At 43.1% G+C, this 24,918-nt stretch overlaps 1 long non-coding RNA gene across 1 annotated transcript in view; it reads right to left on the bottom strand.

Annotated features, from left to right (window-relative positions):
• The window catches only part of LOC138302156 (uncharacterized), a 38,590-nt gene extending 14,934 nt beyond the window's left edge, over positions 1–23,656 (bottom strand). Inside the window, exon 1 of the long non-coding RNA XR_011205313.1 lies at positions 23,513–23,656. This is a non-coding gene — a long non-coding RNA (uncharacterized lncRNA). The remainder of the gene's footprint in view (positions 1–23,512) is intronic.
• Positions 23,657–24,918: the final 1,262 nt, after the last annotated feature.

Genomic DNA, 24,918 nt, shown 5'->3' with positions numbered 1-24,918 from the left:
TGGCGTGCCTTACCACTGGTATTGCAAGGCAACAGCATTACTGACCTGAAATGGAAGTAATGACCTTTAGCATTTGACTCTCAATCAATCATTATACTTGTAAAGCGCAGCTAGTCACCAGCTAAGGTCTCGGAGGGAGGGCAGTAAGTGAGAAGTCGTCGATGGACAGGGGATAAGGAGAAGAGAACAGAGGGGATCAGGTAAAGAGCACGTTTTTGAGGTCTTTTCTGAATTGCGATAAAGTGAGATATCTTCTGAGGTGGATGGGATGAGAGTTCCAAGTCTTGGCGCCGTGGTCGGAGAAGGATCTTCCTCCAGCTGTGGCTTTCCAGATGCATGGGGCGAGGGCGAGGGCGGCGGAGCAGAGCTGTCTGGTGGTCTTGTAGAAGTGGAGTCTGTGGTTGAGGTATTCTGATCCGGCATTGTGGAGGGCGTTGTAGGCGTGCGTGAGAAGTTTGGAATGTAATTCTATTTTCTACTGGGAGCCAGTGCAGGTCTCTCAGAAGGGCGGAGGTGTGGCTGTGTTTAGGGGCGTTTTTGATGAGATGGGCGGTGACGTTCTGGATGCATTGCAGCCGTACATTGGTGGTGGTTCGGCATAGAGTGCGTTGTCATAGGCAAGGCGGCTGCTGAGGGCCTGGGTGACTATTCTTTTGGATTCGGTTGGGATCCATTTGAAGATCTTCCAGAGCATGCACATGGTGTTGAAGCAGGCGGAGAAAACTGCGCTGACTTGACGGTTCATCGAGATTCCTGAGTCCAGAATGAAGCCGAGGTTGTGGGTGTGGTCGGTGGGGGCCGGAACGCTTCAGAGGGCAGTGGGCCACCAGGAGATGTCCCAGGCTGAGGGGTTGTTGCCGATGATGAGGACTTCAGTTTTTTCTGTATTAAGTTTGAGGCAGCTCTCCTTCATCAAGGCGGCAACTGCCCTCATTCCAGTTTTGTTTGGACTCCTTGAGGACGGGTGTGAACCAATTGGCTTTCGGTGATGTACGTCTGTTCAAGGGCTTGTTGATGGGGCTAAGGCGTTGGCACAGACTAGGATCCAGTTGATGAGGTCTCGGGCAGCTGTGTTAGTGTCGAGGTCGTCTGGGGGGGTAAGTTGTTGAGGCTGATGAGCAGCTGGTCCTTGATGATCTTGTTCCAGCTCCTGCGGGGGGTAGGTGAGCGAAGTGTCGGTCGGGGGATTTGCTGAAGGTAAAGTGGATACAGTGATGGTCGGTCCATTGGAGTTCAGTGAAGTGGCTAATGGAGATGTGGTTGCTGGCGGTGAAGGTGAGGTCGAGTGTGTGTCCGGCAGAGTTGGTGTGCGAGGTGATGAGTTGCTTGTGTCCAAGGTTGGTGAGGTTTTCAAGCAGCGTTGTGGAGTTGTTGTCTTTGGGGTTCTCCAGGTGGAAGTTGAGGTCCCCGAGGAGGATGTAGTCCTTGAAAGCAACACGTGGGTGGTGGCGAGGTCAGCGATGATGTTGCAGAATGGGGGGGCCAGGGGCCCGGCGGCCTGTAGATGAGGATGCCCTGCAGAGTGGTGTTAGGGTTGGTTGCAATCTGGAAGTGGAGGGGTTCCATGTTGGTTGTGGAGTCTTCGGTGCTGGTGGAGATGTGTAGGGACTCTTTGTGGACGATGTTGATGCCTTCCCCGGGGTGGTTTGTGCAGTCTTTGCGGATTATCTTTTAGCTGTCTGGGATGGCGATGTCTGGAGCCGAGGAAGGGTTAAGCCATGTTTCTGTGAGGAAGGCGACGTCCGGAGATGTGGTGTGGGTGAGGTTCCAGAGTTCGATGGCGTGCCTGTGGATGGAGCAAGTGTTGATCAGGATACATCTGAGGTTGTGTTCTGCTTTGTGGGTCCTCAGGGCGGGCTTGAGTGACAGAGGCTGGTGAATTTGCAGTGGTGACAGGTGAAGGGTCCCTTGGTGTTACTTGGTGATGCCTGCTTATAGTTGTGTCGTGTCCTGGGTTGAGTGCGATGGGTGCTGCTGGCGTGTATCGTGGTGGGTGTGAGGTCCAGGGGTAATAAGGCAGAGACATCCAAGGTTTACTCAAGACGTTAATGTGGGCAAGACACTCGGAACACAGTCCAATACCCGCAGTACACCTCAATAGCTAAATGTCATGTCAGTGCTTTACTTTTTATATAGAACAATACAGTAGTAGACCGAAAATATAATACTAGATACAAGATTAACATTTCCATATAAAACCAGAGTTCTCTTGTCCCTTCTTGGCCATCGATCTTAGTCCAAGCATTATTATAGCACCCACATGCCAAGCACAAGTTCTTCCACTAATACTAAGTTAATGGGTAGTTTTTTTCACTGCTATTCACAAATACTAGTTATGTGGTACCAAAACACAGTTCAAAGATCAGGCAGTCAAAAAAGCAATACCAAGCAGAGTTTCTCACATGTTACAGTTCAGTGGCCACTTGCTCCAGTTCAGAGGGAAATGTTCAGAGTATTTCATTGAATTTGGGCAACACACACCTCTTCAAAGGGTTGCAAGTTGTGGCAGGATTTCTATGTCTTTGCCTAGACACTGTCATCCCTAAATTGTTGCTCATCTCTGAAAATGACGATAAGTGCCCACCAAGATTTGGCAATTTAGATCAAACGGTAGATGAAGGGAGCAAAGCCTGGGTCCTGGTGACTCAGGTCTGACATGGATCATGGAAGTCCACAATGTTTCGGGACTAAAGTTGATTGCATTGCTGTTCCATTGGAATCCCCAAACTGTATGTGATTTTACCTAAAAGAGCAGTTTGATTTTCCACCTGCTGGGAGTGGCCAGAAATCTAGTGATCTGAACTTTAATGCCGAAATGGTGGTGGGAACTTACAGATCAGATTTCAAATGCTGATATCTTCAAAACTGCTCAACTGATTTTAATGGATTCACAACTGATTTTAATGGGGTTTGTGGCTCTCAAATCAATGTAGCCTCTCCTAACTAGCTCTCTTATTTCTTCAGCCCAAGAGACCCAACCTATGGTGTCTTTGAGGTCCTTTGGAGGCAATTTGAAGCACATTGTTTGGCCTTGGTTTGCACATGGTGCAGTGGGTCCTTGCGGTTGGCTTATGACTGGGAGAAAACAAAGGCCTCATTTACCTGGATGCCTAGTTGGCATGTTTTCCTATTGCCCATATTCCACTCTGGCTCCCAGGGGGCTTGCATGTGGCAGTCATGTGTGCTATATGCCTGCCAATATAAAGACTGGTAAAAAAGATGGCCACCAATCTTCTGTTCCTCCTCCTTCTGAAGAAGGCACCACCTGGGGGAAGACTACAAATTGGAAAAGATTCTGATGACAACTGCGTCCCAATGCAGCTGATGAGTATTTTTGATCAAGTTAATCTCCGTATTGCAGTTATTTATCTCCCAAGATTTTCTTAGAGATTATTTTGAGCTTTTTTAGTATTCTCTGTTTCTTTGAAGAACTTCTACCTTCAAGTGACTCTTGGTTGCCTTCAGCTTTGAGGCCATTCAGTGATCTTCTCTGTTTTGATACTACTTCATGTCAAATCTTAGTAGAGGTATTTCACATTTGCTTTTTTCGTCTGGTAGGTACCCTTTCATAGGGAAACCTACTTCTGCCACATTAATATTTCTTGGTAAGACAAAGTTGCTGCAGAAGAGAATCACCCTTACCTCAGCAACCTACACCTAGACATCTAGGTTTCTCTTTAGCTCTGATAGGGTGTAGAAGAAAGTGTCGCTCACCAATTATGCTAAAAGATATAATCCTTTCACAAGGCCCCAGCTAATGCTGATACTTGTTGTTTCTTCCCCTTGAACAGAAATATAGCAACAACTGGGCTGGTGAACTCCTTCTTACATGCTGGCTCTCCTCTTAGTGGGCAGTCCAGCTTTTCTTCTTGCAGGAAGGAGGGCCCTTCTCCTTGCAAGCGTGTCCAGCAGCACTTCCAACAGAATTTCTAACCATGTTCAATCCTTGGCAAGAAGACAAGAGTCAAGCAGACTCTGTTCCTGGAATTCAGTATTTTCTCTGCCTACTCGTGCACATCAACTTTCATAGTCACAAGCGATCCTGGACCAATGTACTGGTCAACCTGGCCAGTATTATTCACCACAGCTAACCAATCAGATCTCTTGAATATTTTAAATTCCTTCCAAACAAATTCTTCATGACCACTGCTTGATCAGCTCTTGCCAGGAACAAGGGCAATAAAAGCCAGGTACAAGTGTTTATTGGTGATATGGCAGGTTGTACCTTTCTAACACGTACCTGGGCGTATGGATCAGAGGTGATAGGGAAGAGCTTTCCCAGCAACCTCAGAATTGTCTTCAGAGCTAACTAAAGGACGTAAAAGAAATGCTAGGCAATGGCAACTAACATACGCTCCGAAGAAAAGGAGCCAAGATATAAATATGGTACCTAAAGGGACAAAAACGTACAATACATAAATAAACTCTCAAAAAAGCAAACAATACCAGTGAAAAAATAGCAATTAAAAACAAGGTAAAAGCAAGTAACAAAACAAGTCCAATGTATCCAGGAAAGAAAAAAACATAAGACTGGATTGCAAAGGGCATTTGACACAATGAAGACAGAATACTTGAAGCGCTGCTTCGCACTGAAGGATGCAAAATATCCCTTCATAGCTAGTGCAGACAACCCTAAACATGACCTGAAATCACATTTAATTTGTTTTAGAATGTCCTATAGAAATAATTATGACTTCCTGTAACAGGGTAGTCCTTGCCATCGAAACCTCCAACCGTTAGATGTCTTCACAGGTAAGCAACGGATTTATACCCCCTTATGCTTCACCATCTCCTGCTACCACAAATCCAATGATGGAGAATATAGGTGCTTCTTTTACCTAAAGGCCACTGGTATGTACAACACGTCGTGCCATGCTGTCAATGCGGAACCAGCACACTTTTAAGAGAGCATCGCTCGGATCCAGCTGTCCCCAAGCATGCTGCAGTCCGCAGCGCACCTCACTCTGCAATTGGGCACATGCAGCGGGCCCAATCATCCTTTGTACACACATATCTGGCATTAAGAGAAGATGGAGCTGAGACTGTCTAACAGAGATACTGTGGGCAACTTCAAAGAGGGAAATCCTGACAACACCCACCAACAGGATGCTATACCCTCGGCAGCAGGACATTGAGGGAAGTATGTTGGTTTCAAGGTCAGCAAACACCTGGGCTGCCTAGAACAACGCCCCCACCACTTTGGGTGCCACATACAAAAGCACATACCCAGGCATTGTCTTTCCTAAGGCCATCCTCTCCAAATCCAAGTGGATCAACGGTGGTTTCTCCCTTAACCTCCCGAGTGCAAACTAAACATTGACATACCATTTTCCGTGGTTTTATATGGTGTGAACATGACTTGAGGACATCAGAGCATTTTACACAGGAGAATCACTCATTACACATTTTTAAACACAGGAAAAGTAACTAATTTGCCCAGCGTTGCAGGATGTTGAGCCTAATCCGGGATTTAACCCTGGTTCCCCAGTTCCAAAGCTACTTAGCCATCATTGTATGTTTTGGTCCTACAGTTTACTCCTGCAGATAGCAAGTTTTGCAGTGATGGACACAGTAATATCCTACTCCAAATCCTCGCAAACTAGAGATGGTTGCTGTTTAAAGGCTTACAGAAATTCAGTTATTGATGGCGCATCAAATGAATCACATGAAGTGAGCCCCTCTTGAGTGTCAAGAGCTCACATGACACTGAACTAGGGTGTTTCAGACTGCCCAATAGGAGGAGGGGTTATGTAATGTATTGGAGACCATGGCACATGGGCTGCACTACTGCAACCTCGAGAACAAAGTCACAGTCAGACCTTGAGCCGCCTGACCACTCATCAATTAATTCTCATATATGAATATTTTTTTCGAACTGTTTCCCTGAAATATCCATTTTCTCACACCTGCTACCAGCTGGACATCAGCCTCCCAGACACACCATCAGATGTGTGCAAAACGTTGAGGAGTATTAGCTGAGATCATGAACAAAAAATATCAAGTGTCTTTCCTGCCCATTCCCAGGCCTTACATTTTGCCCACTTGAGTGCAACTTAGATATATAAATGGTGGTGTCAACCAAGGTGGGCATCCTAAACTTTGTGTCAGGGCTTAAGTCACCCGGACACTCAGTTCAGCTACTCCTGTGAATTGTGTACATGTACATACCAGCCTGAACTTCATTAACTAATGTGTTCCATCTGTGCATTACCTGTTAGCAACCACCAGCAGGTATTTTTTGCATTACAGACCTGCGCCTCTACATTTTCTCAGATATAATAGCCAAAACCTCCAAACCTGTGTGTTAGGACACCTCTTGTCTTAATTTCAACCTAAGAACAAAAAAAATATGAAATAATTGTTTTCGGAGAACTCCTTTTCAGGCTTAGTGGGTGGATAATTATCTCATAACCGTTGATTATCTCAGAATAACCGCAAGACAACCCCCAGAGACTCACCGACAACATGTTTGGAGCAGTTTATGTCTTACGGTAAGACACAGGAGAAGGCCTATTATCTATATTGCATGCTGGGCTATATTTAGATTCCTGGAATTACCCGGGATAATTTGGGAAATAAAATATCTGACGTGTGTCAAAAATATAACAATATGTCTTTTGTAATGATATATTTTTTTCGCTTTATTGCAACAGGGAGATAGGAAGGTAATTTGGTTCCGGATTATGTCTTGCTTTTCACATCTGTGAAACATGGTGACTATTTTAGCATGCCTAAAAGCACGACTATGACAATGGACTAAAATGTTGTCTCAGTCCTCAAAAATAAGCCTTTCTGCAAAGATTTTACTTTTTAATAACAAAGAAGGGGCCCTCGAAAAGCTGTGAAAATAGATGTTTGTTTCCTAAACTAAGCAATGAAGAAAGGAGTCACCTTTTTCCTACCACATCAGACAGACATTTCTTGTTTTCACAATGGGCCTTCTTCAGGACTGTGACAAATAGTGCTGTGGCCCAAGGTTTTTCAGGAGCCTGCTGCTGGTACTGCTCAATCATGGCGATTGACAAATACTAAGGCTGCTGATTGCACTACTGAATACAGTGTTGTAAGAATATCGATAACAGAATAAGTTCATATAGAGGAGTACGGATTTACTATTTCTAACTCACTAACTCACATCTATGTACCTTGCAGATATACTTACCATTTAGGTACATATATGTGGAGTTAGGTATAACAAATCTAGACTTACTTCCCTGTTGATATTCGTTTTTGATATTTTGTCCTTGATATTGTGTTCCATCGATATTCTGGGGATCGAATTTCAGGGTGTGCACCAGGATGCCTGGTCTTAATTCCGCCTCATACCTCTTTCTTCCACAGTCTTATTCTTCTTGTCATTTTATCTCACTCTTGCAAGTTGTGTTTTCTTGTTGGATGGGGTTGCAGCTGTTGTTTTTTTCTCTTTCTTCCTTTTCTACTCCTCTGTCTTTCTCGGTCTCAAAATCTGATGTTGAAAAATAAGCCCTGGCCAACAAAAAGTGAGTGCTGGTGTCCAGCACCTGCAACCAACAGCTCAAATTAAGGACTGCTTAGGGACATGGCGTACTGAAGCCCGCTAAACAGGGTAAACACATATTTGATGTAGATCTGCCTTTAGTTTATGATGGCACTGGCTACCTATTGATTTCCGCATTCTGTTCCACTGCATATGGGTAATCAATTGTCTAAATTCCCTAACTCCTCGTTACCTGTTGGATTCTTTTACTCCTACCAACTACTTATAATTTTCAATAAGACTCGCTTTTCCTGCTTTATTGAACCCACCGCCAGCTCGCCCACAAATAGTAATTTGAGTTGTTGTTTTTCCTGTGATACCACAGATACTTCAAGTCCATCCTTTTGTTCTCGGTGACATTCAGCAGTAACACCAAACACCGAAAGCATGCAAAGAAACGTCATTTCAGTCACTCTGTGTCATTTGTTAATTCTGCCTAAGAATGTTCACCTTTACCAGATAATTTGTGAAGTAGACAACCTTTGGTAGATTGCTAACCCACATTTCAGGGGTCTATTCTGAGGCCCCAGCAGCCCACATTACAACTTCATGTTTGAGAATGTGTACTAATGTATCATGTGCTGTCTTTCCAAGAGTGTAGAGTAGGCATTGGCTTCCTACTGAGTCAGCCCGAATATCTTCAGCACAATTATTACCATTTATGTGCGCCATGATGGCATTCCAGGTGGGTTCAAATGGTGCACAGCTAGAATTACGAATCCATCTCCTGATTCCATTTAGGGTCTGTTCCTAACAACATGGGTGGATAATTTAGACTTGTTACCCTTTCACAGTTAAACATTGCCCCTCTGACACTAGCCTTCTAGCAACATACTAGGATGAAAGCCGACCTCCTTGAACGGCCTAGCTTCCACACAATGTAACCACATTGGCTCTTTTCCTCTTAATACCCATTGGGGTATTGGGTGTTACTCTTGCTACACCTCTTCCTCCCTCCTGCGCACACTGGGTACTCCCCACCGCCCCAGATAGAATGTGAGGAGCCTTAAAATTGCGTTAAGTTACAGGGCGAGACATAATGTAAACTGACACATTCATCGACAATCACATGCGCTGCCCCATTGTTGCTCTACACTAAATTAATAACCTGACTCGCCACACCCGTGCTCTAGTATTGAATTTGTATTTCTACATTGTTTGATAACCTGTTTGTTACCATCATTGTATATAATGGTGTACTAAATAGAACCAAGACAACCTAGTGGTTAGTTCACCTTGCGGATAATCTCTTTGACGTCTTTATAGAAGACAACATATCCAAATTGTAACACTATGATATCATTCCTAAATGGCTGGACTTCACTTGCGTGTATGTGCTGTCAATTATATGTATGTGTATGTACATCACTTGTATGTATGCGTTCACCAAAAAACTCAATACAAATGTTTACAAAAAGATTGTACCTCGTATAATGCTTACATTGGTGTGGGGAAGCAAACTTCCAGTGCCCTCTAAGTTCAGAGGACGTCCCAGTCGTTAGGAGTCCAACTTATCAAGAGCACAGAAGTGATGGAATCGTCTTATCTGTAACTCGTTTCTTCAGTTAAAATGTTATAAAGTGCCTAAATAAAACACAGATCATCGAAGCACGGATAAGAAAACATGCAAAATAGGTATGCACAATAATGGAATGTATGGCTGCTCAGTAGAATAATGCATGCACTGGAGTTTGATTGCATGGTCACAGGTTCCAATCCATGAGGGTCAACTCAGCCTTCAAGCAACCAGAAGTCAATAACAATTAGATGGATTGAAATAAACACCTGTTTTCTATCTGAAGATCCAAGTGACCTCTGTAGGTGTGAATGTTTTCCAAACATGTCTTTTATGTTATGTTGCAAAAGCTTCTACAGCACAATAGGTAGTCAGGATGCATAAATGCCAGCAACCAATTGCTGATTTAAGTAGTGGGAACAGTAAACAAAAGGCTAAGGGCTTTAAGTTATAAAGGCCTGATTCAAAATTGGATTTTGCACTACATTTAGTAGCATCTCAGTAGTACACCTTACATGGTCCAAAATACAATACACAAGCCTATGTGACGACATTGCTGCTTCTGCCACGTGTGGGGATTTCTCTGCGCACATTGGTATATGTTTTGGTAGTAAATGTACTACAGCTTAGCCTTACTGTGAGTCTAGCACCACAGAAGAGCACTCACAGGTACTGCAACTAACCCCTATTAACAGTGAGCTAGGGACTTACAACATCCCACAGGACATAATAATAAATAAGTGAAATTATTTCAACTTCTAAATTAAATACACACAATATTTTTTTAATTTTAAATAGTTTAGTTATATTAAAAATTAAGGGGGTGATTCTGATTCTGGCGGGCGGCGGAGGCCGCCCGCCAGAATTCCGCCCCCATCATACCGCTCCGCGGTCAGAAGACCGCGGAGGGTATTATGAGTTTTTCCCTGGGCTGGCGGGCGGTCTCCAAAAGACCGCCCGCCAGCCCAGGGAAAAACTCCCTTCCCACGAGGATGCCGGCTCGTAATCGAGCCGGCGGAGTGGGAAGGTGCGACGGGTGCAGTGGCACCCGTCGCGTATTTCAGTGTCTGCAAGGCAGACACTGAAATACTTTGCGGGGCCCTCTTACGGGGGCCCCTGCCGTGCCCATGCCATTGGCATGGGCACGGCAGGGGCCCCCAGGGGCCCCGCGACCCCCCCTACCGCCATCCTGTTCATGGCGGCTTTCCCGCCATGAACAGGATGGCGGTAGGGGGGGTCAGAATCCTCATGGCTGCGGAGCGCGCTCCGCAGCCATGGAGGATTCAAACGAGCAGCGGAAAGTCAGCGGGAGACCGCTGACTTTCCGCTTCTGACCACGGCTGAACCGCCGCGGTCAGAATGCTCGTTGGAGCACCGCCAGCCTGTTGGCGGTGCTCCCGTGGTCGGTGGCGTCAGAATGACCCCCTAAATATTTTAATATTTTAAAAAATCAAAACTCTACAAAATAATCAAATTGGACTTTTAAACTTTAAGAAATTATTAAATGATGGTAGTGGGACGTGTTTTGTTAATTTGTATTAAAAATATATTTATAAATTAACGTATTTGAATTATTTAATGCCTATTCAATTTGATGACTAAATGTGCTGCAGCATATTCATTTATATAGTTCTAGGTAAAGCATAAATAAACTTTATTACTTTACCTTACACTTTATCACAGGGAGATATACACACCCGGCTGGTGAAGATCTCTCCTTATGTGTGAAATTACTAGTAGTAGCTTTACACTTAAAACTTCTGTCTTGGATGTATCCAAACAATTAAACTGAAAGGTTGGAGACATGTACATCTTCACCTAAGTGTCGATCTACACTCGAAAATGGTGAACGGTGAAAAGTGTAGACTTACTTCTAAGTGCAAGAGTAATTTTACATGTGTAAACCTACCTTGGTGAATAGGGCTCATAGTGTAAAATTACCTTGGTGAATAGGGCTCATAGTGTAAACTTCCCTATGTGAATAGGGCTCATAGTGTAAACTTACTGTGGTGAATAGGGCTCATAGTGTAAACTTACTGTGGTGAATAGGGCTCATAGTGTAAACTTACCGTGGTGAATAGGGCTCATAGTGTAAACTTACCGTGGTGAATAGGGCTCATAGTGTAAACTTACCGTGGTGAATAGGGCTCATAGCGTGCATGGATGGGTAGATAGGTGCTGTGCCAGAACCAGTTAAAGGCGAGTTATATCTGTACTGTCTTGTGTAAGGGACTGGGCAGTGGGATTGGTTGTGGTTGGCTGCTGGAGTACAGCAGGTCAGGTACAGGAGCCATTGGCAGGTTTCTCTTCTTAATCATTTCAATCATTTTATTAGAGACAGATTCACCTTCAACCTATCTTATAACACAATTTCTCTTTAAACAATATGTTAATGTATAAAAAAGGAAAAGAAAACTAAAGTGATCAAGCATGACTGCTGCATCACACATAGGTACGGCATTTAAAAGAAACAGCTCACAGTGTCAATTGGTTCAGCGTACATGATCGTATATGTACTGATACATTTAAAATTAAAATTTAAAAAAGAACTGCATTAATGTTGCCTTAACTCCAACCATTACCAAGTCATTTTCTTTTGGAGACATGCTGAAAGAAAAAGGCACTAAGCAGCTGTCAAACCAGCCTGCGCAGTTCTTTCTTCAGCAAAAACTTCCATTGACCTGATCCAAACCATCAGGCCTGCACTAACTCCATCTGCAGCCATAGGTAATGTGAAAATTTTGGGGTCATTATAGGATTTAGCAGAGTGGGAGCTCTGGCATAAACTGACAGAGTCCTTGCTGCGCCATACCCGTGGTTTCCCTGCCTCATTGAGAGGTGGGAGGTCTATCAGGTTTCTGAGTGCCGAGCCTCATCTGGCTCTACAGGTACTAACTATTGCTCCGGCTGCTGGATGCCTTCTTAGGCACTTTGGTAGGGACCTTGCCTTATTTAGGGGGCATCTACCAATCTTGTTTTCCTTCCTGGGCCCACAAAGAAATGGCACTCGTGGCATATGAAAAAGAAAAATATCCGTGATAGTCAGGGGTGAACATCACTGCTTGATTTGAGCCGGTGATTTCCGGTGGGGGGCACAGGCACTTATTTTTGAGGGCTGGCACTTATTTTTATGCATAAGGCATTTACTGCAAGCAACAGGCACATATGGGAAAGACTGAGCTAGAGAAAAAGGAAAACACATCAAAAAGGGAGCAAGCACAAAACTTCAAGAGTGAGCTGAAGGGGCAGGGAGCGGCTATAAATGGATTAAAGAGGCCCCAGGTGGCTTTAAGATTATGCTACTTCAGTATTCTGTGCTTGCACATTTAAATGCAGCAGCTGCGTGTTTCAAGTGTAGGCACTGGCGTGTTTTTATTTACAAAGTAAGCACTGGAGAAAACCCCCTCCAAATTAGGGACATTGATGTTTTCTTTTTCAGAAAGAAATCCACACTTTTAGGGTTGTATCTGAAAAAGAAAAATGAAGAGTGGTGACAGGACCAAAACAACATGGTGGCCTGCTCGGCATTCCAGATTACGAAACTACCCCTGTTGATGTCCTACTCCTTTCAGCAAATCTGAAACTGTGACAGGAAGTTCACCGCTAGAGGAAGTGGGTGGTAGGCAGAGAGGTGGGGCTAAGAGGAGCATCTCCTACATTTCCACAGGCAGTGTTGCCAGATTAGGCTATTTCCCGCACAAATGGGCAACATTCTTCCCATTTGTGTGAGAAAAACCCCAAATGGCAGTTGGCTACTTTTTGGGCGAATGTTAGCCCATTGTGCCCATTTTTTGTGAATATGGGGTGGCACCTCAGCAATGTCAGCAGCACTCCTAACCTTGGGTTGTTATTGGTGCAGTGTAGTCACTCCCTGGGCAGTGTTGGCAGCACTATTTTCATGGCAGCCAATTAGAGTTGCCAGACCACCAGCCTTGACTTGCACTCGTGATTCGCTGAGCACACATGACACTGTCACGTGATGCAAGCTGAACGAGCAAATGGCCCTAGAAGTAGCGCTCGTTGACACGGTCCAGACCTTGCGAGAGGAGACGTTGCACGTTGAGGAGAATTAAAGGTGGTCGGCATGCCCAGCATCCTGAGTCTGCAAGTCCTTGTGTACCCAACAGTTTTCAGGTTAGTTGATATATTAGTTATCCTGCTGGATATTTTTTTTGTAATTTAGTGTCTGTTTATTGTGAAACACTCTTATGTCCCGAGGCATGGTTCGCGCCATGTAAAACTGTCATACATAAAATGTGGGTACTAATGTTCTCCAGGAGTTAATAGCAAAGTGTTAACATTTGCTGTTAAAAGAGATACCAGCTAGTGGGAAAACTGCACAGTCTGAAATTGGAAATGTGGGATTAATGCCAGTTTCCCTGCTTGAACAAAATAGTGTGATCTTAGGCAAACACTATTTCAGCCAGCCTTCCTTTTTTGTTGTTTGTTGCATATGAGAACACCTTTGAATAAGATTATTACAGGATGCACGCTCTACAAAAAACCTTTCTTGTGTTTGATTGAATAGCCTTTATGGTTGTGCCATCTATTTTAAGAATCTAGGTCACATTTAGGGTACATGACACCTGACTTGCCTCTTAGTACACTAATAGCATTGTCACCATGGAGGGGGCAGGAGTGCTTCTAAATTTATTTTTAAAAACTCTCTCATGTGATAAAAACTTCTCAATAGGGTGGTATAATTTGATGTGCTAAGCTGAAATGCTTCCATGTGTTAAATATACACTTTTTTGAATTGTGAAGATGTCTTATCTTCTGATACACTTTTTATTGCAGGATGCGCATTACAAATATTTTCTTGGCTCGACTCCAATATGGGCTCTCGAAACCAGTGACAACTCTTGGCTAGGTTCTGGCTTGGCTCACACTGTTATGTTTTTTGGTTTGTCCTCCTCTATAGTATTCTATGTGGATCACTCAATAGATTACCTTTTTTGTCGCAGATATATTTTTGTTTCTTAGTCACAATCCTAATATAGCACAGTCAGAGGTTCCTTTAGGATAGTAATATGTTTGCCATGTAAATCTCTGACATCCTTCATACCCCTACTCTGACATGAGGATTAGAGCTATACAAGGAAAGAGAATGGGTAAGTGCTATTTTCATCATTACTGTCATTACTTCTCCAGATCTGAGTTTCTTACGGTACTTGCATATCTCTTACATGAAGAGGCTGAACAAAGTCAAAAACCTTGCTCCATATCATAGCACCCTTGCACCATAGTGCAAGGGCATCTGCGTTGTTGGCAGGATTGTTTCCGTGCAGGAAGGGACACCTTCCTACACAAAAACAATCCATGGAGGTTTTTTCCTCTTTCTATCTGTGCTGCAGAATGCAGCACATTTAGAAAGAGGAAAAACAAGGAGAAAAAAAGATATTTCTCCTCGTAAGTCTCCCCCTGGGGAGGCCTACATTTTTTACGCATTCTCCCATTTACAGATCCTTGAAAATCTGGAAATGTGCAAAACCTATGGGTATTGCATAGGGAAACCTACCCCAACACCCCCATGATGCATAGAACGGCAATGTAGCAAATTGTGCTGCATTGCCTTACACCATATCTAAGAGGCCATGAAAAGCCACGCAAAGTGGCTTTGCGTGGCTCGTATATATGGGTCTGCACTCTGTGCCGCCAGTGCGTCATACAGTGTGATGCACCGGCCGCGAAAGGGGTTTGTAAATAAGCCCCTTTTTCCCTCAATTGCATTGAAATCTAGATCATTTTTAGGTAGGGATGGGGAGATTAAGTGATTTGCCCGCAATCACAGGATGTTAATGTGATGCCAACACCTGAACTTGATACAAATCTCCACAGCCGGCAGCACTGGCCATTACGACACATCCTCTCCCAGGTTTTAATTTATTGTGACCGAAGTAACAGTTATATCGTAATGGGGACTGATCGTCAAAATCAGTAGTTACTATTAGAATTGGAACATGAGTATAGAAGTACATAGGTGCCCATTGAACTTCATCCTACTATACACATATTGAATAAAAATTAGGATTGTGCTTAAAATGTTTCCTGAAGGCTGTTCTTGCATAGATAGAAGGTTGCAACTTTGAGCGGGATTGTGGGCTGAAACTGATTTGCGTTTGGCTGAATTTGTGCTTGAACTTGTACAGCATTGGGCTTGAGACGGGTATCAAAATCTGTCAACACTGCCCACAGGCTGGTAGGCTACTAGCAGGATTCAAAAAAGTCCCCTTTTGTCATGAAGCACTATCAACGAAATAAGTGACCAAGGGAACCAGCCATGTATATCCAAGGACTTAGCCTCATGCGTTGACCACCAGAAGCAATTTACCATTTTTATTTGTCTAAGTAAGCTGTCTTCGCTCAGAGTATCCATCGTAGATCAGAGGCCATGGCTCCCATTTGGATATTTTGTCTGAAACCAGCACCTACTTGATTGATCTGCTCTTAAATTTTTACTGAGTCCGAGGGCACCTTTTTCCACGGGAGCGGTTCTCCACCAGCATGTCAATGAGGGACATTCACGACCTGACAATCCCGTTGATCCACGTCGTGCTCAAAGGACCCAAAGGGGATATTTAGATGAATCGTTAAATATTTATGGATTTTCATATTATATGCGACAAAAAAGAAAATAAGAAAATTAAAAGCTCACAATAAAGCCTCAAAACGTAGCCCTTGAAAGATACGATTTTATAAAACAGCTGAATCTTTTTATGCTGATTACTCCTGTTTTCACCATCGAACATTCAGTGGTTTCCAGCATTTTTTATATTTTTATACCTTCCACTTACAGGGCGATACTTTCTTTTATATTCTTTTTGTGCTTCATTTTCGTGTTACTTATTTCAATGACACTTTGTTAACCACGATAATGTTCTGCCACTACATCATCTCCCTTTATATTGACTTCCATGATCTCACCCTGGTAATAATGTATTATATGATATTGTCTCCAATGCAAATAATTCTATATGATTAAATTTTTGGTTTGCGCTACATAAGAGGGCGATGCAATATTAGAGAGTCCTACCGCAGCGTCCATCAGCCCTACCACCAATGCCCTCCAAATATTTGCCACTTGCGATGTATGCTACGATTTGGCAATTTCTGATTTTTTTCTCCTCTCTTTGTTTACGATCTACACGATGAAGCTTGGATAACATAGCTCCCCGGAGTCCATGTATTTTGTTGTAATGAAAACTCTAGATCATTTTTGAATTTTGGATTTTTGACAATAATTTTACCTGATTTTAACCAGCCTAGTTAATATGCTCTTCTTCCATCAGAATTAGAAATTGGCAATGAAACTATCATTTTTAGCCGTTGCACGCAATAACCTTTCTAAAGTTTGTTGCCCCTGCTCGGGAAGCCACCAGGGGATACCTTTACTCAGCGCGCAATTAAGACCAGAAAAACAACTAGTCCCTTAGGAGATTCGGGTGACTTTGCAATCAACATTCGAAGGCTGGAATTTCCAGCATATGAAACGAGATGTAAAACTCACTTTGCATGAAACTCACATTTATAATTTTAAGACACATCACATCCCTGCTATATGTTCATATACAGATACATATTTACATTAAGCACTCTTTTATTTCCACTCAGATTTTGTCTTGTTACCTTTGCCTTGCAAACAAAACATAATCTTTACCGCTCTCTCATTTTACTGCTTTGTTAAGTATATTTACTGTTTGTTTAAATGTGCTTCTTGCATAAATAAATGATGAGTGATATATGATTCAACCATTGATGTCATTGATGATGTCATTATGCCATTTGTGTCACTATGAGAGGAAATACATTTATATATATATATATATACATTTATATATATATATATATATATAACAAACTGGCATCCCCAATAGGTATTTATAGTTAGGACTTCGTTTCCATAGGAAAAGCGTTTTTTGTTTTGCTAATAACTTTGGCGCAATTTGATGAATCTTCACTTCACGAAGTTTTCAAAACTAGTTTGCCACCCACTTCAGCTGCTGTCTGGAAAGTTTTGTGGTGATTCATCAAGCAGGGGCCGAGAAAAAGGAGGGGTCCCAAAACGCATTTTCTCCATGCAATTTCCCATAGGGATTTTAGACACGACTACAGCCTGAACCGCTGAACGGAATTACACCGAATCTGGCACAAAGGTAGATCTTGGCCCAGAAATATATCTTTTTCTAATTTGGTGTAAATCTGTTCTGTAGTTATGGAGTTATTAAAGAAAAAATATTATGTATATCCTGCGAAGCAGATTCACTGGTGGATCCGAGGATCCACATACCAACAGCAATGCTGTGATTGGCTGGTGGCAACCTGAGAGAAAATTTGTGGCCACCATTTTGTGAATTGGGACACGGTTCGGGGGGCAAATAAACTGTAAATAGAATTTAAGGTGTCAGGCTAGAGGTATCCTGAACCCATGGGACTGATAGAGGTGTCTGTTAGGAGGAGGTATTAATTGAAATGGACCAATGGCCCTATTCACAAAGGTAAATTGGGTCATAAACATACGTTTATAACCAAATTTGCTTTTCTTACACCTGCCAGGAATTCACACAAGAATTCCTAGGAGGCATAAGCCCTGATGCAGATGATGACATCTCCACCAAGAATGCAGAGTTCTCTGCACTCTTAAATCCAGTATTCAGGGGGTGGGTTTGAGGGCGATCCTCAGTGTTCCAAGGCATGCCTTGGAAGTTTGTGCTGGCGTTAATCCCTTGCCAAGGTGGGAAAGAGAATGTATCGCCATCAAATTTCGTTGTGTTATGCAAGGGGCTTCTCCACAGTCCACGCAGAGAAAAAAAAAAGTAAAATATGCATTTTCACCACAGGATCTATTCCCACCGTGTGGCGTCTTCTACCTTGGAGAACCTCATTCAATGGGAATGGAATGAATCCAAACTTGGAACGCCCAAAGAATCCCTATTTAAACCTCACTAAGCATAGCTTCCATGTGGATTCCAATCAGGATTTGTTAACTAGAAAAAGTAGTAAAACTAGACTTGAAAGTAGATTTAAATGTCCAAGTGTAGTTTTGTTCTTTTTTTGTAAATATGAAAGATGTTATTTGCTTAAAATCACTTCTGTTTGTTCATTGATTTTGATTTATGTTTGTTTGTGAGGTAAGGCACTATCACTTGTGTAAAGTTCAGAGGTGACGGTGTTGATCAAACACATAATTTTCCATGTAATAAAAATATTGAAACATGAAACTTGTTAAAGTATGTGTATTTAATCACAGTTCCCATTGCACTGTTGAATGTATTTATTTTTGTAAAAGTTAAGGGAAGTTCCAGTGGAAGCTGTAGAAAGTAAACAGTTCTCATTGAGGCAGTTTTTACTTTGCCCACCTCTTAGCTCCTGATGGTGGTTCCTGACAATGCTTAATCTGCCAAACATAACGGCTGTCTGTCAAACTTTTACAGTGTTTTTCATTTTTCCAAAACAAGCTCCCAAAGAGGGAGTTTGTTTTGGGAAAAATGAAAAGTTAAATAGGTTGGGGTCATTATTTTTTTTACTGTGCTCTATATTGACTCTACATTGGGCAGGCGTTCAGGCCCATATTTATACTTTTTGACGCTAAACTGCGCTAACGCAGTTTAGCGTCAAAAAATTTTGCGCCGTCTAACGCCATTCTGAAGCGCCATGCGGGCGCCGTATTTATGGAATGGCGTTAGCCGGCGCAAGCAGACCGGCGCTGCCTGGTGTGCGTGGAAAAAAAACACGTAGACCAGGCAGCGCCGGCGTTAGGCAAAAATGACGTTAGGGCGTCTTAAAATGGGGCAAGTCAGGTTGAGGCAAAAAAATCGTCTTAACCCGACTTGCGCCATTTTTTAACGACGCCCATCCCCCATCAACATGACTCCTATCATTGTAAAGATAGGAGTCATGCCCCCTTGCCCAATGGCCATGCCCAGGGGACTTCTGTCCCCTGGGCATGGTCATTGGGCATAGTGGCATGTAGTGGGGCACAAATCAGGCCCCCCTATGCCAAAAAAAATTATTTAAAAAAAAATAAAAAATACTTACCTGAACTTACCTGAATGTCCCTGGGGTGGGTCCCTCCAGCCTTGGGTGTCCTCCTGGGGTGGGCAAGGGTGGCAGGGGGGGTCACTGGGGGCAGGGGAGGGCACTCTGGGCTCATTTTTAGCCCACTTGTCCCTTAATGCCATGCCTGACCCAGGCGTTAAAAAGCGGCGCAAATGCGCCGTTTTTAGCCACGCCCACTCCCGGGCGTCTCTTTTGCCCGGGAGTATAAATACCACGTAAAGGCCTGGGAGTCATTTTTTAAGACGGGAACGCCTCCCTTGCATATCATTAACGCAAGGAAGGGGTTCACGCTAAAAAATGACGCACATTCCGGGAACTTTGGCGCTAGACGCCTCTAACGCCATAGTATAAATATGGCGTTAGTTGGCGTTAGTTTAGCGTCGAATTTGCGTCGAAAAAAACGACGGAAATTCGGCGCAAACGGAGTATAAATACGGGCCTCAGTTGGCTAACCTTTAACGGCCCGCACTCCGTTGGTTCCGTGGAGGAGTATGTCAGCGACAGAGCTGGAATATGCTCCTATATCAACATACTTAGGGCCAGCTATACGAAAAATTCAGTTTGTGCTTTCCTAATTGCGAATCTTTGCGATGTGCAATTAGGAAAACACAAACTGTGTCATACTGCAGTGTGTTTAACACTGTTTGCGATTCCCAAATGGGTCGCAAGGGACCTGCCTCATCAATATTCATAAGGCAGTTTGCAATTTGAGACCCATTGGGAATGGCCATCACTCACAGGGATGGTGGCCTTGTGGTGTTGGAAGACCACCTTGTCTGTGACTGCTTTTTAAGTAAAGCAGATTTTGTTTTTGTAATTCAGCCTGTTTTCTTTAAAGGAAAATGTGATGCATTACAAAAAGAAAATTAAAAAGTTTTCTTTTCTTTTTTTTTTTAAGTGTACATATCCTCAGTGTGTTTGTTTGTTAGGGTGTGGATTTGAAGTGTTGCTTAGGTGTGAGGTGTTTTGGTACTGTGCATGATGACCACAATGACACGTTTTTTCATGTTGCAGCAATCTTACAGACACTGGTGCAAAGATTGAAGTGAAGAGGAGGGAAAGACATTTTCATAGTCCCACACCAGCCATCTTTGTGTGAGTGGCTGGTTCTACGTTGTAAGGTCTGTTAGTTCTTCGCAGTAGCGGTGTCATCTGCAGAAATAGTAGCACACTGGTTCCACCACTAAGTTAACGCTACCTGCATAAAATTACCTTGCATAGAGTATTTCAGCTGCAGATTTCATATTTATTGTTTTCATATGGAAAGACACTGCTTTTCTCATCAGTTAACTCCAACACTGCAGCTCATGCATCCCCAAAGGAAGCTCCGGACAGGCCTATTTTAAAAACACTTATTTCCTTATTGGGGGCAGGAGAGATCATAACCGAGACTTTACACTTATTAAAGAGGCTGTATCTGGTCTTGGAGGTGTTGTTTAGCACGGGTGAGGTGCTACATAGCAAAGGCATCGGGTCTTGTTATAGAAACCTTGTCCTGGTGCAAAAGACAACAAAAACCAAACCAAATATCACATAACATCCATTTTCACCATGCCTGCTGTTTGTCGTAGATGGAATAGAGCAGTGTTTTCTAGAGGGCAAAACTTACTTATGTGTTAAGGTAGGGAGAAAATAAATGATCTCTACATTTTAAATCTGAAAGTTAGAGCTATGTTTGAAGCTAAATCGTTTGTTCCATTTTCATTAAATGCATATCAAAACCATTGAATAATCATTTTGCAATTTTTTAGGTATGGGTGTTGACCGCACAGGTGTCAAAGAGACCATCTGCTCACATATACATGGCTGGGGATTTGGATCAGCACATTCTAACAATTAGCTTTCCCCAACCATCCTTTTTCAGTCATTGGCTTAAGAGTTTGTCTATAATGTTTTGGCTCACCCCAGATGACCATTTATCTGTCACCAAATTTTATAGGATGTTTCAATGTATTTTTCAGTATTCTTTGGTAGGCCTGGAACACCCTGTTCCACTCACAAACACTCTTTCTTGGTTGTTTACCATTTGTGGTGGGAAATTGTGGTGGGAAAAATCCACTAGGATAAGGGTTGGGCCAGGTACTCTATTTGTTTAACAAAGTTTTTCTGTATGAAAGATTGTTTTCCCCAATTATGATCACACTCATTGTGTTAAAGTAACCTAGTTCTTTAAATTAGCAAAAGTGCAAATAAGAAAAAAAACATTCTAACAAAGTATTGATTACAAAAACCAATGACTGTTAATTCTGTACATAATTTACTTTTATTTTTGAGTGACTCTCAGAAAAATGCCTCTTCAATATCTGGTGTAACATCTGATGTTGGGTATGTAGTCTTCTGCTCCTGCCGTCCTCTCGTAGCTACCAGTAACAATGGGCGGACCAACAGTATGAAGAGCTAAAAGCACCAGAGAGACCAAACCTTAAAAAAGCCCCAGGCTTGTAAGCCATAGGGTGAAACGTGTTGGCCGTATATGGATCACTATAAATAACACTACAAGGATTTGCAGCAAGACATTCCTTTGGGATACCATATGAATTGAAAACCTTGTATGTACTGATGAAAATAACACCCTAAGGAACTGTTTGATCATCATCCTGGCCTCGTTTTGGAAAAAATAAATGTGAATGATGGACAGGAATAACAACCATTGTTTTTTGTAATAATACTTTATTAAAATGTTTAATTTCTTAACTGCACTTTTGCTGATTTCAAGAATTAGATTACCTTAACACGAGTGTGCTCACAATATTTTCAGCCTTCACTTGAGTGCTTGCATTGAACTGAATGCACGACTTCTTTACAACTAATGCCCTCTTTTGCTGCTATTCCTGTCTCTCACTCTAGCTCGTTTTGCTCTAATGTGACAACACTACTTTATTAACATATTAAAGCTACACCTATTGGTTTTGCCAGTGATTGTTTTCAGAAAGAGTAGTTCCTGATTTGTAAAAAAAATCATCTCATTTATGTTTAGGAACGGGTCTATGGTGTATTTTTGTAAGTTAGTCCTGGGCCAAAATGCTTTCTGTGATACAGAATGGATTTGTTTTTCTAAATTACTTATTATGTAGATAACAAACAGGTCCCCCGGTTCAGGGGGGTGTTACACTCCTCTAATAAATGTATTCTCCTGTAAGTAGTTGGGTGCATGTGCTTTCAGTCGCATACGGTGAGGTGGCTGTTGGATTTCACCTGGGATTTTACAGGCACATACTGACAGAAACACACAAACACTCGCTCTCTCCTCTCTGTTTTGAAGTTCTTGAAACTGTTGGTTATTTTCACAACATATTGTCTTTGGCGTAACCTTAACAATCTGCACTGCTATAATTTCCCACTGCCCCTTATGCCCCCTAATGCTCTGCTTCTCAAATAATGTATTTTATCATGATATGCCAGCGTGGTTGTTGGGAAATTTGAAGCTCACGCCCACCCCCCAATCTTATTGTCCAAGCTACACCCCTGATAACCAACCATACAAAATGTTTTATTATGTTTTTTTGCACTGCAGCAAGGCACTGTAGTATGGCCTCAGGGTCCAAATGAGTGTCAGAACTCAACAATAAGCATTGGAGAATTAATCTGAGTGAAGATGTATATACAAACACAGAAACAGAAGAAACGGGACTGACGTGAACCCTTGAAATAGAGACAGGAAGGTGGTGGCAACTAACCCAACGAGGAGCTAATCTGTCCTAAAGCCTCTCCTCGCCCGACTCTGTGTCTACCAGCCTGGAGCTGCACAGTACATCTAATTTTGAGAATAGGACAGTGTTGCCCTGAAAGTATTGACCTTGATTCCCGAAGCCAATTTTGGTCCTTAAGTACATTTACAATTTAAAAAAATGGCTGGCTCCATGCATGCCTACAAGGCATTCACAACGGGGTGACCCACATATGCGTAATGCCGCACGTTAATTCCCTCAAGGCGTACTTTGCCATGTCAGTTTGTGAATGCCCACATACACACCCGTTTTCCAAATTTCACAACCCTCTCTGAAGCTTTCCTCCTCTGGAAACGCTTGTAGATTTACACTAGACAGTGGCTGGCGTAAAGGATCTTTGGTAGGGAATGGAAACGGAGCAACCCAACACTTCGTGGGGATGCAGGGCAAGACGTTTGTTTCTCCAATGGGAAAAGTGTTTTCCACGTGGATACAAACATGAACAATGTGCTGTCCCGCAGTGGCGCTGCCTTTTCCGGCATCGATTGTTCTTCGTGTACAATCCAGCATCAGTGAAATGTCTACACACTAAAGTCACTTGGCTTTCTTTCCCGGAAGTACGCCTGACCCTGCGAACGGCATGCTTTTCCATTACCTACTGCCCAGAAGTTTTCTTTCCGTTTGTCATTAAGAATAAGGCGCATCGCCTCAATACTTTTAAACAAAGAAGGACTTGAACATGGCGTCTGCGTTTACCTGCCGTGATGTAAGAATATTCCGTAGAGCCTTAATCAGCGCCAACGCCGAGCAGGTCCCGCGAGGAGGCAACAAGCAATGGAAACGAACAAACATAACGTGTTTCTGCCACCCCTGGGAACCCGTGTGCCCAGCCAGCCGGGAGGGAGGGCTGGCACAGTAATGACTAATTTCCCAGATGGGCAGGCGGCAAACAGAAGATGAAGAAATCTACAGAAATGCGTTAAGAGTTATTTATTTTGACAATACTCTATTTATGTAGTGCTTGCTGCTATGGTCGCACAGCTTCGTAGCGCTATTTAGTGACTGTATTACTTATGTACTATTTATTTTATTCACCCCGAAGGCTTGACAGGCCCGTTTCAATCCAAGCCTATGACAGCAGATGTCACGACCACTCCTGGGGCACTTATAGACTTAAACGCAAATTAAACATATGTTATGGCGTCGGAAAGTGCTGCAGCATAGCCAAGAACATTTTCACGGCCAGCAAGAAGCTCTCGGGGAAACAGAACCTATAGAATTTAATAAATGTGCTATGCACGCACAAACAGTAACTCCCTCAAATGGTTTTATGTAAAAAACAAACACTTTCTACAGCAGGTCTGTAGAATACAACGCTAACCTCTAAAAGTTAAACCGGAAAAAAGCCACTTCATTAATTTCATGTTTCCACTTTGGGAGACTGAGAGAATAATTATATTTCTGCGGAGTGGATGCACTTCCCTAAATCACAGTACTCCCGCCACTCCAAGCGCGCGCTTCCTGCAGTCTACACCCGGAAGCACTGAGCTGGGACACACCCTTGAACTGACAGCAGTCCCATCAGAGGTCCAATCAGCTCATGTCGAAGCGATGGCTGCCGTGCTTTTTTTCGGGCAGGGCGACTATCACTCCTTCTTACACAGGACTATCACTCCTCCTCCATGACATGGCGGTGTTGGGTAGCAAGACGCCTCATGGCCCCTAAGTGCAGGAAGAAAGCACCCTATGGATAGGGGCCATTGTGTTTTTGTTTGTTTTAAAAAACAAACTCCAGCTGTGGGACATTGTTTCTTGAAAACAAATCAACTTTATCAAGCTGGCGCAATCATTAGGTGGCTGCTCCGCAAAGTTCCATGCCAGTATACTGGCAGCTCTGTTGAAAGCACATACCTGTCGGCCTGGTGGAAATATCTGGGTTCAGCAGGTGGCATCCACTAGAGAAGGGAAGATCAAGGCTTCTTCCAAACCTCCGGGCCAGCAAGCTGCCCACAATGATCTGTGAGAACAGGGCTAAGCCTGGGCTGATACCCAGTCATGGTATCCATTATGCCACCTACCCGACCCTCGGACCTGTGTGCATTCTGTTTGGAAGGTACCCACTGAAAGAGTTCTGAATGATGATTGGGTGCATGTAGTCACTT

Source organism: Pleurodeles waltl, chromosome 6 (assembly GCF_031143425.1).
Source record: "Pleurodeles waltl isolate 20211129_DDA chromosome 6, aPleWal1.hap1.20221129, whole genome shotgun sequence".
Lineage (NCBI taxonomy): Eukaryota > Metazoa > Chordata > Amphibia > Caudata > Salamandridae > Pleurodeles > Pleurodeles waltl.
The sequence above is the reverse complement of the archived record's forward strand: the minus strand, read 5'-3'. Positions and strand labels throughout refer to the sequence as shown.